This window comes from Lissotriton vulgaris, chromosome 7 (genome assembly GCF_964263255.1).
Source record: "Lissotriton vulgaris chromosome 7, aLisVul1.2, whole genome shotgun sequence".
NCBI classification, from domain to species: Eukaryota; Metazoa; Chordata; class Amphibia; order Caudata; family Salamandridae; genus Lissotriton; species Lissotriton vulgaris.
Window position 1 is genome coordinate 1,404,132,867 of NC_141695.1, and position 16,988 is coordinate 1,404,149,854.

The window sequence follows — 16,988 nt, forward strand, 5'->3', positions numbered from 1 at the left end:
AAAAATTTCATGCAGCTAACCACCCCCAATCAGCATGTCTAGTGGAGGTGTACAATGGCATCATAAAGACTAAAATGACCAAGATTGTAGCAGAGACAGGTGTCACTTGGGTTGATGCTGTGCCCCTGGCTCTGATGTCTATCAGGGCAATGGCCCATACCAGGATAGGTCTATATCCCCATGAGATTGTGTTCGGGAGACCTGCCAATGTATGGGGTGGTCCACGGCCCCAGAAACTGTCTGATGTTGAATACCATGTGTTGACTGATTATCTGTACAGTTTGACGAACACTTTTCGTACTCTTTACCACCAGGTGCATGAGGCCATACTTGATAAAAGCGAGGGCCCAGGGCACGTTATCCAACCTGGCGACTGGGTTCTGATTCACAACTTTCAACGAGCCCCGCTGGACACAGCCCCGCCAGGTGTTACTGGCCACCCGCACTGCAGTGAAAGATGAAGGTCGGAAGAACTAGATCCAGGCAACCCACTGTAGACGAGTGCCTCTGCCTCTCCCCTATGATCAGTGGGTGAGAGAAGGACGAGGAGACTCAGAGACAGGAATAGTCTTGACGTGTGTTCCATTCAGCGACGCAAGAATACATTTCACATCTACGGAAGCAGAGAGTGACAGTATACTGAAGGGTAAGGTGGAACACTCCCTTCAATCTGCTCAGCATCCGGAACAATTATTCCCTGACCATATTGTTCCTATTTCTATCCGATATACCTTGCATTGCAGAAGGAAGGCTTGCCCTTGACTTCGCTCAGGTACCTATAGGCTGTAGGGCTGTGATCTCCCGGCTAAGAACGGTGCTGGTGTGTCAGACTAAGGATTGCCCCTAGGGCTCTTGGCACCTGCATCCAGTGAAGCAAACACCAATCATAGACAGCCGCTAGTGGTCCCTGGCTTAGTACAATGGCAGCCGTCCAATACACCCAAGTCCAGAAAAGATATGTCAGTCTCCTACATAGCAAGTGCTTTGTGGCCCCTGTGGTGACACTGTTTATCTCAATCAGCTTGCCTATCATAGGTTGGATGTTACTGATCTACTATCCTGTTACCCCACCAACTCCTACCCCGACTCCTGTAGAGCATCAGTATTTCACGTTACCCACCCACGAATTACCCAACCGGGCAGAATTTTTCATTAACACCTTTGTCCAAAATGTTACATCATCATCAGCTGATCATAAATACTTCCAACTGTTGGGTATGTGAACTGATGCCACATGCTATGACACAACCTGTCCCATTCTTTCCTTATCCTTTTTCCATTTCTGGGTCCTGTCTTGCATGGTGGATGTTGATGCAAGAGGCCTATACTATCAATGGTACTGCCAATTCTGCCCTTGGAACATTTCGAGATGACTTCTGGCGAAACAGGTCTGGCAATACCAATACCTCTTTTTGCCCGACCCGTTCATCAACATTGCTATTACCAGCGATGAACTAGGTGAGATGGGGATATTTATCTCAACTTCTCGACAAACCTTTACCAAATTTCGCGCCAGAAGGCTACTACCTGATGTACGAAACACTCTGAATGTTATAAATGTGCGGGCCGTGTCTGCATCCATGGCTTAGGAACTAAGAGAGTTGGTACTAGTATTTGTGACATCATTAAAACTTTAACCTCTACTTCTCCTCGAAAGTTGGTGGCGTCCCCCAACACTTATTTTATCTGTGGCACAACAGCCTACACTTAGCTCCCCGTAAGTGGTCTGGTACCTGCTATCTGGCCTTCCTCCTTCCATCAACGTATTCTACCCATGGAGATTATCACCTGTTGATGAAGGGCGCTTTGCGCCGCTCACGTAGGGGTGTCATATCGGCTGAGGATACGGTAGGCCAGGAAGCCGGAGACTTCTTTAAGGGTTTCCTCCCATTCTGGGGCCCCGTGGCACACAGTCGGGCTATACGAGGACTGACCAGGGTCCTTGAGGCCACCATCACAGAAACGTGAAAACAGAATAGGGTTGGCTCTAATCAGCAAGGCTGAGCCTATATCATATGTAACAAGAGAAAATGCCAGTACTGATAAGCTTGATTCAATAATGAGATAAATCTTCCACAAACAGAAAATCAAATTCCAGAAAGGGAATGCTCAATAGTCGCAATTTTATTTTATAAAGAATTTCAACAATATTTTATAAAAGTCCTTTTTACATTTGCAAGAAAAAACATTAGGACAAAATCAAAACTGAGAGCGGACACATATTTTATAAAGAATTTCAACAATATTTTATAAAAGTCCTTTTTACATTTGCAAGAAAAAACATTAGGACAAAATCAAAACTGAGAGCGGACACATAAAAGTACAATCACCTGGAACGAACCATCATTCAAAAAAACAGTCATATCACATTCGCCACACATTCAACACATACACACTTAGCTCAAGCGTACCATATATACATTTTTTACAAGGGAAAAGAAATATATATATATACACAACTGGAACTGCATTAATTAAATGAAAACATTCGCAATTTTGATTAGCAGGTAATACAATACCAAGAATTTTACAATTTCAAGGAATCTTTGCACAAATGAATAAAGGTTATTACTGTTCAACAAATAATGTGAAGTCTATACAAAGGCTTGGCTCTTAAATCAAAAATGGCAGACCAGTGAGGAAAAAGGGGCCTACGCGTTTCGAATCTCCTTTAGTTCTATGGAGATTCTCATCAGGGCCTCAGGCAGCTGCACAGGGAAGAAAACAGAAAAAACATATATCTTTTTTGAGAAAAACAACACAGAAGTGACAATTATGGCAGCAATTTAATACATTTGTATTTAGCACGATCACAGTGCTGCAAGCAGAGTCTCCAAACAGAATCTCTAAACTCAGCGAGAACCCAGTAAGTCAACCTATTCAGAGGAACAGCCAGGCTGTGTGGTGAAAGGTGATTCAAGATTTAAACTACATGGGAGGACTGTAGAAATCTAAGGGATGGAGCTGGGATCTTTTAGCTGCACCCGCAAGAATAGGCTCATTAGGCTAATAGTCAGTCCAAGGAGAACTTACCACCAAAGTTACTGCAAAAAACGGGCTGGCGGTGGTCCGATTGGGAACGGGGGGTGGTTACAAACAGGAGGTGAAGAGCAATCTGAAACGCAGGGAAAAGTATTTACAGTTACTGCACATTGAACTATTAATAGTGGACGTTGTGGATGTGTGCCCTGCGAGGTTCTCTTACCACTCGAAAGAGAGATGTGTCCGGGCGGCACGATACACAGGATTGTTTTGGCCGATATTGTAGACAACACGGTGGTCGGAGGCTTTTCAGCGTTGCGTCTCTGGGATGTAGATCAGGCTCAAGGTCCTGTTGTGACCAGAAAACAAGGGAATTAAAGAGAGGTGGGGCTGGGGGGAGAGGGAAAAACTGTATTGGCAACTGGAAGGTGGCATCACCTGTCTAGCGCGAAGTTGAAACCTGTCTTAATCAGGCATTTCCACAGATGGTGGCAGAGTCAGCACGAGTCGGTGTCAGTCGCGTGTGCTGTATAAATAAAAGCATCACAGAAACAGCGGGTGCCCTCTCCAACATCACTGCAGAGCTACAGGCATACCGCCTTGTAACACTTCAAAATCGTATGGTCCTTGACATCATCCACGCTGATCGTGGTGGTGTGTGTAAATTTATTGGCTCCAGCTGCTGTGTGTATATTCCAGATCACACACCCACAGTATATGATGCCATCCAACGTCTGCATCACCTTTCCTCTGAAATTCATCAGGATGAAGGCAACTGGTCCCTCACCGGCTGGATCTGGGGCCTCCTTTCCCAATGGGGATGGAGGGTCCTCATCTTCCTTGCCTTGGGAATAGCTGTCCTAGTCTCCTGCTGTTTGTGCATTCAGTGCCTGCCAATGCTCTGCGCAATGTGTGTTCAGGCTCTCAAGCCTCAACCTTCTAACATTCACGACACCAATATGAAAATGATGCTCCAACAAGAAACAGAGGATCTCATGAATATCAACGTTTCCTAGAGTATTTGCCACTCAATGGCAAAAGGAGGGTCTGAGGAAAAGTGTCCTTCTTGTCGGCATTTATTTTGTGTCAGGACTCCATTATTTTTGCATTGCCATTTCGTGTCAAACACCGCTGCACGACCCTCCTGGTTGTTTCTGCTGATGTCTGATGAAACTCTAACTGTCACGACCACCCTGCCCTTCCTGCTCCTTGTGGTTGAGCCAATTTCGAAAAAGGGAACAAAGAATTGGCCTCACCACCCTCAGACTGAACACCCACCCTGTTTCGCAAGACTTGGTCACACCACCGTCCCAGAACTTGTTTCTTTCACATATCCTGCTGTTAAAGATCTGTCTGTTCTGTCATGTGCATATTCTGTTTTGCAAGACCTGTCTGTAATCTTTTGCACCATCTGTTGCAGCACCGTCCTGCCTGAACAAAGAATGGCGTAACTGTATTCTGACTCGGGGGCGCCAGGCCCCCATCCGAACTGGTTCCTTAAGGTGGGAAATGTGTATATAAGGCCTGTAAGCTGCGGAGTGAAGCAGCAGCCTCCTCTGTCTTGTCTCCGACGAGCTTGGGACTCTGTTCCATACCCGGGTATTTGAATAAAACTTGGTTCCTCCTGCAGACGAAGGCTCCTGTGTCTCCTTTTTTAGGTCTCGTACTGCCAATGCGCAGCATTGCTGTCGAGACATATAGAGGCCCAACAGCAATCCTACCAAGGCGGATTCTCTCCAATGCATGTGAGGTATTCAAGCGCGATGCTTCGCCAGCGCGCGCTTAGCCTCACTTCTCACTCACACCCCATATGCACGTTCCCTCCCACTCGCTCCTCTGCTCCCCCGCCCCCCATCCGACTTGAAAGGAAGCCTCGCACACCACCATTTGTCTCTCTTACACCAACATCAGACATCGAAGACTGCTGCTCCCCCGCCCACACACCCCACCCACCCCCCCTCAGCAATGCCGAGAGCTTGTCTCTGCCTTATAAAGTAAACAGTGACGCAGCTAACCATTTTGACCCAACTGCAACTTCTCCTTAAGTTCGCCACAACATTTTCCATGACCTGCTATTTAGCGTCGGCAGTGAAAAGATATTCTCACTTTAAACTCAAACAGCACAATTAATGAATTTCTTGCGAGTGTCTTTCTCACTATTTGCTTTTCGGTGGCTCTTTAACATTAATCCGAATTGTAGTATAGTTTGCCTTTTCTGTTAGGTTTTTTCAGCATTTGACCCCTAATTATAATTTCATATTTTACTTTATTCTCCCATGCAATGATACTGTTTGCCCTGCATTCTGACAGTGGCAATGACTCTCCAGGGAAGACAATTTGTGAGCAAAACCTTTGGCATTGGTTTTGTAAAATCATGTAATTATTTTAAATAAGAAAGCAATGATACCTTACCTTTGGCACTTTAAGCTCTGGGTTATAATTAGGGCCAGAGGAATTATGTGGAAGAGAGAACCAAATCATGTGTCAGGTTTGACTAAATTATGAGGCAAGAAGAGGCAAACTATGCGGCGTATTAAGCACACTTTGAAGCAGTACTACTTAACAGTTTGTCAACACTGCGTGGCAATGATTTCACCTCATTAAAATCAGCTTAACACCTTAAGAGATCTGCCCCAAGCCACTGGCCAATTACACCCTCTCTCTTAAACACTCTCTCTCTTACACACTCTCTTACACACTCACTCTCTTACTCTCTCTTACACACTCTCTCTCTTACACACTCTCTCTCTTACACACTCTCTCTCTCTTACACACTCTCTCTCTCTTACACACTCTCTCTCTCACACACTCTCTCTCACACACTCTCTCACTACCTCTCTCTCTCTCTCTCTCTCTCTCTCGCTCACTACCTCACTCTCTCTCCCTACCTCACTACCTCACTCTCTCTCTCTACCTCACTCACACACTCTCTCTCTTACACACTCTCTCTCTTACACACTCTCTCTTTTACACACTCTCTCTCTTCACACTCTCTCTTACACACTCTCTCTCTTACACACTCTCTCTCTTATACACTCTCTCTCTTACACACTCTCTCTCTTACACACTCTCTCTTACACACTATCTATCTTACACAGTTTCTCTTACACACTCTCTCTTACACACTCTCTATCTTACACACTCTCTCTCACACACACACTCTCTCTCTAACTAACACTCTCTCTCACACACACTCTCTCTCTCTCTCACACACACTCACTGCGTGTCAATGATTTCACCTCATTAACATCAGCTTAACACCTTAAGAGATCTGCCCAAGCCACTGGCCAATCACACTCTCTCTCTTACACACTCTCTCTCTTACACACTCTCTTAGACACTCTCTCTCTTACTCTCTCTTACACACTCTCTCTCTCTTACACACTCTCTCTCTTACACACTCTCTCTCTTACACACTCTCTCACTAACTCTCTCTCTCACTACCTCACTCTCTCTCCCTACCTCACTACCTCACTCTCTCTCTCTACCTCACTCCCACACTGTCTCTTTTACACACTCTCTCTCTTACACACTCTCTCTCTTACACACTCTCTCTTACACACTCTCTCTTACACACTCTCTATCTTACTCTCTCTTACACACTCTCTCTTACACTCTCTCTTACACACTCTCTCTTGCACACTCTCTCTCTTACACACTCTCTCTCTTACACACTCTCTTACACACTCTCTCTTACACACTCTCTCTCTCACACACACACTCTCTCTCACACACTCTTTCTCACACACACTCTCTCTCTCACACACACACTCTCTCACACTCTCACTCTCTCACACACACATACTCTCTCACACACACACTCACTCTCTCTCACACACACACTCATTCTCTCACACACACACACACACACTCACTCTCACACACACTCTCTCACACACACACTCACTCTCTCTCACACACACTCACTCTCTCTCACACACACACACTCTCTCTCACACTCTCTCTCACACACTCTCTCTCACACTCTCTCTCTCACACTCTCTCTCTCACACTCTCGCTCACACTCTCTCTCACACATACACTCTCTCTCACACACACACACACACACTCTCTCTCTCTCACACACACACTCTCTCTCTCTCACACACACTCTCTCTCTCACACACACACTCTCTCTCACACAGTACAGCCTTCTACCACCACCACTCTACCACTCTCTCCACCAACACTCTACCACTCTACCCGCCACCACTCTATGCGCCACCACCCTATCCGCCACCACGCAATCCACCACCCTATCCACCACTCTATGCACCACCACTCTAGCGCCCACAATCTAGTACCCACACTCTAGTGCCCACACTCTAGCGCCCACACTCTAGCGCCCACACTCTAGCGCCCACACTCTAGCTCCCACACTCAAGCACCCACACTCAAGCACCCACACTCAAGCGCACACACTCAAGCGCACACACTCAAGCGCACACACTCTAGCGCCCACAATCTAGCGCCACCACTCTACCCACCAACCACTCTACCCTCCAACTCCACCCTCAAAATCCACCATCTAAATCCACCATCCATGTACTACTATGCCCTCCAAATCCTCCCTCTATCTCCACCATCCAACTACACCCTCCAACTCAATACTCCAAATCCACCCTCAAACTACAAATCCACCCTCCAACACCACCCTCCAAAAAGACCATCCAACTCCACCCTCCAACTCCAACATCCAAATACACCCTACAAATCCACCCTCCAACTACAACTCCAGCATCCAAATCCACTCGCAAACTACAACTACAGACTCCAACTCCACCCTCCAAATCCACCCGCAAACTACAACTACAGACTCCAACTCCACCCTACAACTCCACCATCCAACTCCAACCTCCAAATCCACCCTCGAAATCCACCCTCCAACTCCACCCTCCAACTCCATCCTCCAACTACACCTTCCAACTAAACCCTCCAACTACACCATCAAACTACACCATCAAACTACACCATCCAAATCAAAATCCTACATCCAAATACAAATCCACCTCCAAATCCACCCTCCAAATCCAACTCCACCATCCAACTCCACCCTACAGTTCCACCCTCCAACTCCAACTCCACCCTCCAAATCCACCCTCCAACTCCACCCTCCAACTCCACCCTCCAACTCCACCCTCCAACTCCACCCTCCATATCAAAAGCCAACTCCACCCTCCAACTCAAAATCCAACTTCACCCTCCAACTCCACCCTCCAACTCCAACTCCACCCTCCAACTCCACCCTCCAACTCCACCCTCCAAATCAAAAGCCAACTCCACCCTCCATCTCAAAAGCCAACTCCACCCTCCAAATCCACCCTTCAAATCCACCCTCCAACTCCACCCTCCAACTCCAACCTCCAACTCCACCCTCCAAATACACCCTCCAAATCAAAAGCCAACTCCACCCTCCAACTCAAAAGCCAACTCCACCCTCCAACTCTACCCTCCAACTCCAAACCATTGTTGTTTGTAATATCAATACATGTAAGTCACATAAATACAACCCATATTGCATTACAAATGCTATAGGTGTCACATTTGCAAAAGTTATAACTGTTAGCGTTGTAAATGACAAAGCAATTAATTTCACTATTTTTAGCAACAAAACATTTTTAAAAATGTGGTCATTTACAATAGCAATAGCTCAAACTTTCCAAATGAGAAACATATTGCATTGCATTTTAACTCCCTGTTAACTTATGCTGATCTGATGCTGACTTTCACCACATCTCCTTCTCTAACTCCCTATTCTATTCTCTTCTCCTGTGCTGTTCTGCTGCTCTATTCCACCCCATCTCCTTCTTTAACTCCCTGTTCTCTTCTGCTGAGCTGATCTGTTCCTCTCTTCCAACAAACTCTTCTCTAACTCCCTGTTCTCTTCTCTTCTCCCGTGCAGAACTGCTGACCTCTTCCACCCTGCCTCCTTCTCTAACTCCATGTTCTCTTCTCTTCTCATGTGCTGATCTGCTGCTCTCTTCCGACCCGCCTCCTTCTTTAACTCCCTGTTTTCTTTTCCTACGCTTATCTGCTGTTCTCTTCCACTCGCCTCTTTCTCGAAATCCCTATTCTATTCTCCCGTCCTGTTCTGCTGCTCTCTTCAACAACACCTCCTTCTTTAACTCCATGTTCTCTTCGCCTGTGCTAATCTGCTGCTCTCTTCCACCCACCTCCTTCTGTAACTCCCTGTTCTCTTCTGCTGTGCTGATCTGCTGCTCTCTTCCACCCACCTCCTTCTCTAACTCCCTGTTCTCTTCTGCTGTGCTGATCTGCTGCTCTCTTCCACACACTTCCTTCACTAACTCCCTGTTCTCTTCTTTTAGCCCTCTGCTGACCTGCTGCTCTCTTCCACCCGCCTCCTTCTTTAACTCCCTGTTCTCTTATGCTGATCTGCTGCTCTCTTCCACATCGCATCCTTTTCTAACTCACTGTTCTCTTCTCATGTGCTAATCTGCTGCTCTCTTCCACCCCACCTCCTTCTTTAACTCCCTGTTTTCTTCTGCTGTGCTGATCTGCTCCTCTCTTCCACCCACCTCCTTCTCTAACTCCCTGTTCTCTTCTCTTTTCCTGTGCTAATCTGCTGCTCTCTTCCACTCTGCCTCCTTCTCTAACTCACTGTTCTCTTCTCCTGTGCTAATCTGCTGCTCTCTTCCATCCAGCCTCCTTTAACTCACTGTTTTCTTCTCTTGTCCTAAACTGCGGTTCTCATTCACCCGCCTCTTTCTCAAACTCCCTGTTCTCTTCTCCTGTGCCGATCTGCTGTTCTCTTCCACCGCATCCTTTTTAACTCCCTGTTCTTATGCTGTGCTGATCTGATGTTCGATTCCACCCCAACTCCTTCTTTAACTCCCTGTTCTCTTCTGCTGTGCTGATCTGCCCCTCTCTTCCATCCACCTCTTTCTCTAACTCCCTGTTCTCTTCTCTTCTCCCGTGCTGATCTGCTGTTCTCTTCCACTCTGCCTCCTCTAACTCACTGTTCTCTTCTCCTGTGCTAATCATCTGCTGCTCTCTTCCACCCCGCTTCCTTCTTTAACTCACTCTGTTCTTCTCCTGTGCTAAACTGCGGTTCACTTCCACCCGCCTCTTTCTTTTAACTCCCTGTTCTCTTCTCCTGTGCCAATCTGCTGTTCTCTTCCACCCGCATCCTTTTTAACTCCCTGTTCTCTTATCCTGTGCTGATCTGCTGCTCTCTTCCACCCGCCTCCTTCTTTAACTCCATGTTCTCTTCTGCTGGGCTGTTATGATGCTCTCTTCCACCCACCTCCTTCTCCAACTCCCTAGTCTCTTCTCTTCTCCCGAGCTGAACTGATGCTCTCTTCCAACTGCCTTCTTCTCTAGCTCCCTGTTCTCTTCTCTTGTGCTGATCTGCTGCTATCTTATACCCGCCTCCCTCTTTAACTCCCTGTTCTTTTCTCCTGTACTAATCTGCTACTCTCTTCTTCCCGCCTCAGTCTTTAACTCCCTGGTCTCTTCTCCTGTGCTGATCTGCTGCTCTCTTCCACCCCACCTCCTTCTTTAACTCCATGGTCTCTTCTCTTCTCCTGTGCTGATCTGCTGCTCTCGTCCACCCTAAATCCTTATTTAAATTCCCGGTTCGCTTCTCTTCTCCTCTGCTGATTTGCTCCTCTCTTCGATCCCACCTCCTCCTTTAACTCCCTGTTTTTTTCTCCTGTGCTGATCTGCTGTTCCTTTCCACAACCTCCTTCGCTAACTCCCTGTTCTCTTCTCACATGCAGATCTGCTGCTCTCTTCCCTCAGCATCATTCACTAACTCCCTGTTCTCTTCTCCTGTGATAATCTTTAAGCTATCTTCCATCCGCCTACTTCTCTAACTCCCTGTTCTTTTCTCCCGTGCTGATCTGCTGTTCTCTTTCACCCGCCTCCTTCTCTAACTCCCTTTTCTCTTCTCCTGTGCTAAACTGCTGTTCTCTATCACCCCGCCCCTTCTCTAACTCACTGTTCTCTTCTCCTGTGCTAAACTGCTGTTCTCTTTCACACCGCCCCTTCTCTAACTCACAGTTCTCTTCTCCTGTGCTAATATGTTGTTCTCTTCCACCCGCTTCCTTACTTAACTCCCTGTTCTCTTCTCATGTGCTAATCTGCTGTTCTCTTCCACCCCGCCTCCTTCTTTAACTCTGTTTTTTTCTCCTGTGCTGATCCACTGTTCTCTTTCACCGCCTCCTTCTCTAACTCCTTTTTCTCTTCTCTCATGCTGATCTGCTGTTCTCTTTCACCCGCCTCCTTCTCTAACTCCCTTTTCTCTTCTCTCGTGCTGATCTGCTGTTCTCTTCCACCCCACCTCCTTCTTTAAATCCCTGTTCTCTTCTCCTGTGCTGATCTACTGTTCTCTTTCACTCCACATCCTTCTTCAACTCCATGTTCTCTTCACCTGTGCTGATCTGCTGCTCTCAAACACCGCCTCCTTCTTTAACTCTGTTCTTTTCTCCTGTGCTAATCTACTGTTCTCTTCCAACCGCCTCCTTCTTTAACTCCCTGTTCTCTTCTCCTGTGCTGATCTGCTGTTCTCTTCCACCCACCTCCTCTTTAATTCCCTGTTCTCTTCTCCTGTGCTGATCTGCTGCTCTCTAAAACCCGCCTCCTTCTTTAACTCCCTTTTCTCTTCTCCTGTGCTAAACTGCTGTTCTCTTTCACCCTGCCCCTTCCCTAACTCACTGTTCTCTTCTCCTGTGCTAATGTGTTGTTCTCTTCCACCCGCTTCCTTACTTAACTCCCTGTTCTCTTCTCATGTGCTAATTTGCTGTTCTCTTCCACCCGCCTCCTTCTCTAACTCCATTTTCTCTTCTCTCGTGCTGATCTGCTGTTCTCTTTCACCCGCCTCCTTCTCTAACTCCATTTTCTCTTCTCTCGTGCTGATCTGCTGTTCTCTTTCACCCGCCTCCTTCTCTAACTCCTTTTTCTCTTCTCTTGTGCTGATCTGCTGTTCTCATTCACCCGCCTCCTTCTCTAACTCCCTTTTCTCTCCTCTCGTGCTGATCTGCTGTTCTCTTCCACTCCACATCCTTCTTCAACTCCATGTTCTCTTCACCTGTGCTGATCTGCTGCTCTCAAACACCCGCCTCCTTCTTTAACTCTGTTCTTATCTCCTGTGCTAATCTACTGTTCTCTTCCAACCGCCTCCTTCTTTACCTCCCTGTTCTCTTCTCCTGTGCTGATCTGCTGTTCTCTTCCACCCACCTCCTTCTTTAACTTCCTGTTCTCTTCTCCTGTGCTGATCTGCTGCTCTCTAAAACCCGCCTCCTTCTTTAACTCCCTGTTCATTTCTCCTGTGCTGATCTGCTGTTCTCTTCCACCCACCTCCTTCTTTAACTCCATGTTCTCTTCTCCTGTGCTGATCTGCTGCTCTCTTCCACCCGCTTCCTTATTTAACTTCATGCTCTCTTCACCCGAGCTGATCTGCTGCTCTCAAGCACCCGCCTCCTTCTTTAACTCTGTTATTTTCTCTGGTGCTAATCTGCTGCTCTCTTCCACCCGCCTCCTTCTTTAACTCCCTGCTCTGTTCTCCCATCCTTATCTGCTGCTCTTTTCCACCTGCCCCCTTCTCCAAAACCCAGTTCTCTTCTCTCCTGCTGATCTGCTGTTCCCTTCCACCGCCTACTTCTCTAACTCCCTGTTTTCTTCTCCTGTGCTGATCTGCTGATCTCTTCAACTTGCATCCTTCTTTAACTCCCTGTTCTCTTATAATATGCTGATGTGCTGCTCCCTTTCACATACATCCTTCTGTAACCGCACACACATACATACAACCACGCACACATACAACAACACACATACAACCACACAACCACACACATCTATCGCCCTCACTCTATCTATCTATCTATCCCCCTCACTCTATCTATCGCCCTCACTCTATCTATCGCCCTCACTCTATCTATCGCCCTCACTCTATCTATAGCCCTCACTCTATATATCACCCTCACACTATCGCCCTCGCTCTATCTATCGCCCTCGCTCTATCTATCGCCCTCACTTTATCTATCGCCCTCACTCTATCGCCCTCACTCTATCGCCCTCACTCTATCTATCGCCCTCACTCTATAGATCTATCGCCCTCACTCTATCTATCTATCGCCCTCACTCTATCTATCTATCGCCCTCACTCTATCTATCTTTCCCCTCCCTCTAACTATCTATCGCCCTCACTCTATCTATCGCCCTCGCTCTATCACCCTCACTTTATCTATCGCCCTCACTCTATCGCCCTCACTCTATCTATCGCCCTCACTCTATAGATCTATCGCCCTCACTCTATCTATCTATCGCCCTCACTCTATCTATCTATCACCCTCACTCTATCTATCTTTCCCCCTCCCTCTAGCTATCTATCGCCCTCACTCTATCTATCTATCGCACACCAACAGCATCACTCTGGGGCACCACAGCATCACTCAGGGGCACCACAACATCACTATGCGCTACCACAGCATCACTGAACGCCACAGCATCACTTGTTGCCACCACAACATCACTCAGCGCCACCACAGTATCAATCTGTGCAAACATTCAACAACAACTGGTTCAAATATGTTCTCTCAATGTTTCACGCTTTATTATAAATGTCACAAAAAAAATTGATATTTCCCTTCTGTTCTTATATTTTAGTCACAATAAAAAACACTGAACATAATCTTCACAAAAGTTAATTACAAAAGTTTAAGCTATTGCCATTATAAATTACAATAACTTTTATTTAAGTATTAATTTTTTTTTTTAAAACATTGTTATTTGTAAAATCAATACTTCTAAGTCACGTAACTACAAAACATGTTGCATTAAAAATGCTATAGGTGTCACATTGTCATAGTATTAGCATTGTAAATGACAAAGCTATTAATTTCACAATTTTCAAAAATAACACATAAATAACAAATTTGTCATGTACAAGACAAATAACTCAAACTTTCCTAATGCGAGACCTATTGCATTGCAAATGCTTGTTCTATATAAGGAGGGTATGGAAGACTTGGGCGGTTCCCCCGCCACCGAGACCCAGTAAGTGGGTAAAAACAGTTCTTCAGTGATCAAGGTACCTGCTGGAGAGAGATGGGAGCATGTTTTGTCTAGGGGCTGTTTTACTCACCTAAGGTAGCGCAGAGGGGTAATATGCCTGCTGGAAAGAACATGTACCATGCATATCAAAGAGCAATATTTTTGGTGCATAGTTCAGTGGGTACTTCTTTGTGTTCACTTCCCGAATGAAAGGACACTTGAATACATATGGCCTGGCAGTTCGGGCTGGACTGTTCCCATTGGGCTCAGTATCAAGACTGATTTACATATGGCTGGGTCCAAACTGGAATGGCATGGTGAGCAAAAAAGACGATGGCTTTCGGCCCAGATCTCTGTACTGGGGTGAATGTATGACATTTTTCAGCATTCTGCCCACCAGTTGTTCTTTTTGCTATATTATGATTGAGCAGGTAGCTGCCTGACATGAATATGAAGGAGCCTTTGTGGGTTTCCGTGAGTCTAGGGGGCATATTACCAAGCAATAGCGATAATTATCGCTATTGCTTGGTTAGAGATAAAAATTTACCGCAGCGCAGCGGCGATTTTTACCGCAAATAAACCTTGGTATTACCAAGGTTTAACGCAAATGCGGTAAAAATCGCCGCAAAGCATGAATATCGCTGAAAAGTCAGCGATATTTATGCATTAGCGAGCTAATGCTCTTAGCCATGTTATCCACCTCCCATTGGATAACATGGCTAAGAACTGCTCAGGGCAGGTGTTAGCTTTTGGAGATATTCCCGCTTAGCGCGAATATCTCCAAAAGTTGGTAATAGGAGATAGCGATGTTAGCGACTGTTTTCAGTCTCTAACATCTTGGCACGCCCACTTTGCATCTCATTAGTGATAAATATCACTGACATGCAAAGTGGGGCCCAAGATGGTTGCTATCTCCTACTAGCTGTCGCTAACTGGTGTTAGCGGCAGCTAGGTAATAGGGAGATAATTTTATCTCCGCTTTCTTGGCTTTTAAAGCCAAAAAAGCGGAGATAAACCCCCTTGATAATATGCCCCTAGATTCTTCTGAAGAGTACCTTTCTCTTCTGAGCCCTGCTTAACACATGTGTACAGGAGGAGCCCTGTATTCATGTCCTTAATGTTTGAGACAAAAAATACTCCTGGATTTCTGAACAATGAGAGTAAAAGCATTAAAGTAACATGTTGTTCCTGCTTATATTTCACACGCTTTACATAAACCTTTATTCCCTGTGAGTGTATGCTTTTTCCTGAATTAAACCTCAAATAAATATGTTTATCCATTGTTTGAATTAAATAAAGTTATAAGCTGTAACTGGTCAGTGAAATGCTAAATGTACTAAAAAGTGTATGTTTTGCTATTTCTAGCCACACCTCTGACTCTGCCCACTGATCCAATCTTTGGTTATTCCCGCCCCCTGATTCTCCACCCACAGTTCCCCTACTTTTTTTTCCCCATTTCAACCACTGGTTGTTAGTAACTTTTTATCTGCTTGACTAGAATAAATTTGTATTTTGTTAAAATCTTTACACTATGCACTCGATGGTGGGCTGCGTAGCATATGCTTAAAATCTCATTTTCATAAATCTTAAATCTACAAAATCGCATAATTCCAGCGCCCTGAACATAACTGAGATATTTATCAGTGAGTTGCAAAAGCGGATTCCTCCTCCACAATACACTTCAAACAAAAACTGACGGGTAGAGGATGTGGTCTGACAGCTATCTATATAGCCGACTTTGGTGTTGGAAACCAAGGTTCGATCTCGGGTCGCGTCCACAGACTGTGATTCTGAGAAAATCTAAATTCGTTTTCATAAACGAGGCAACATAAAAGCATCTTGTGCAGGTAAATATGTCCTCCTATTAGCTCTTCTATCGTTTTAGAACACCCCCTCCACTACACCGCTCTTTTCTTGTCTCGTCCTCTCATCCCTCTTGCTTATCAGGTTTATTTTCCTCTTGTCTCACGAGCCATATGAATGTTCCACAGAACACCCCCAGACACTTCCGCAGTCCTAGCCTTGGGCTTGTACTCTACAGGTGTTATCCTCAGGGCCTATATTTTTATCCTCAGATTAAAGAGCTGTTTTCATAACAGGAAGTGGTTCCGTTCTGCCCGCTACTAGCGACAGGCAGTGTACCCACATACCAACGAGGCGCGCTCTTACAAATTCCTCGTTTATCTCTAAGACTTACGTTAGGAATGCGAACTAGACCGAAACCCCTGGGTGAGTCAACGCTCGGAATAGGACCGATTATGTTTAGTCAATGCCGGAGGATCTCGGAAACATTCCATATTTCACAACATTATGTCAAAAATTAAAAGTACAGCTAAGTCGTAATTGAGCCCACTCAGTACCGCAGTAGCTGACATGAAAATCACACTCCCGAATACAACCACCGGGGTCAAGCAAGCTGCCTTGCAATAGGGGCATCGACCTCGGCACAAGCTCACTCTCGCCCTCCTCGAGCCTGACTACACAGTTTACAATGAACATGGAGGGAGACAGGGAGATACACGTTTTGTGCCACAAATGGTCCCATACCAATGTGGGTGAATTCTATTGCAGGACAGGAGGCTCCGATTATGCTTTCTCATTTCATTATTAGAAATGCTCAGCAGCCAATTAGAAACAGTATGTAGAAATAACAAGCATTGGAAATGCAGTAGGTCTCGCATTAGAAAAGTTGGAGCTATTGGTCTTGTAAATGACAAATATTTTATTTATTTGTTGGTTTTTGAAAGAGCTAAATGGATATCTTTGTCATTTACAATGCCAATAGTTATAACTTTCGCAAATGTGACACCTATAGCATTTGGAATGCAACATGTTTTGTATTTACTTGACTTAGATGGCAGCTCTGGTCGTTAGGCCACATCTCTAGAGAGCAGGTGAATGCAGCAGGGGAGAGAAGCACAGCAAGGGGTGTCGGAGGATAGGGGGGGGAACTGGAGTTCTTGGTGCTGGCTTCACTGGCCCGGGACCGTGGG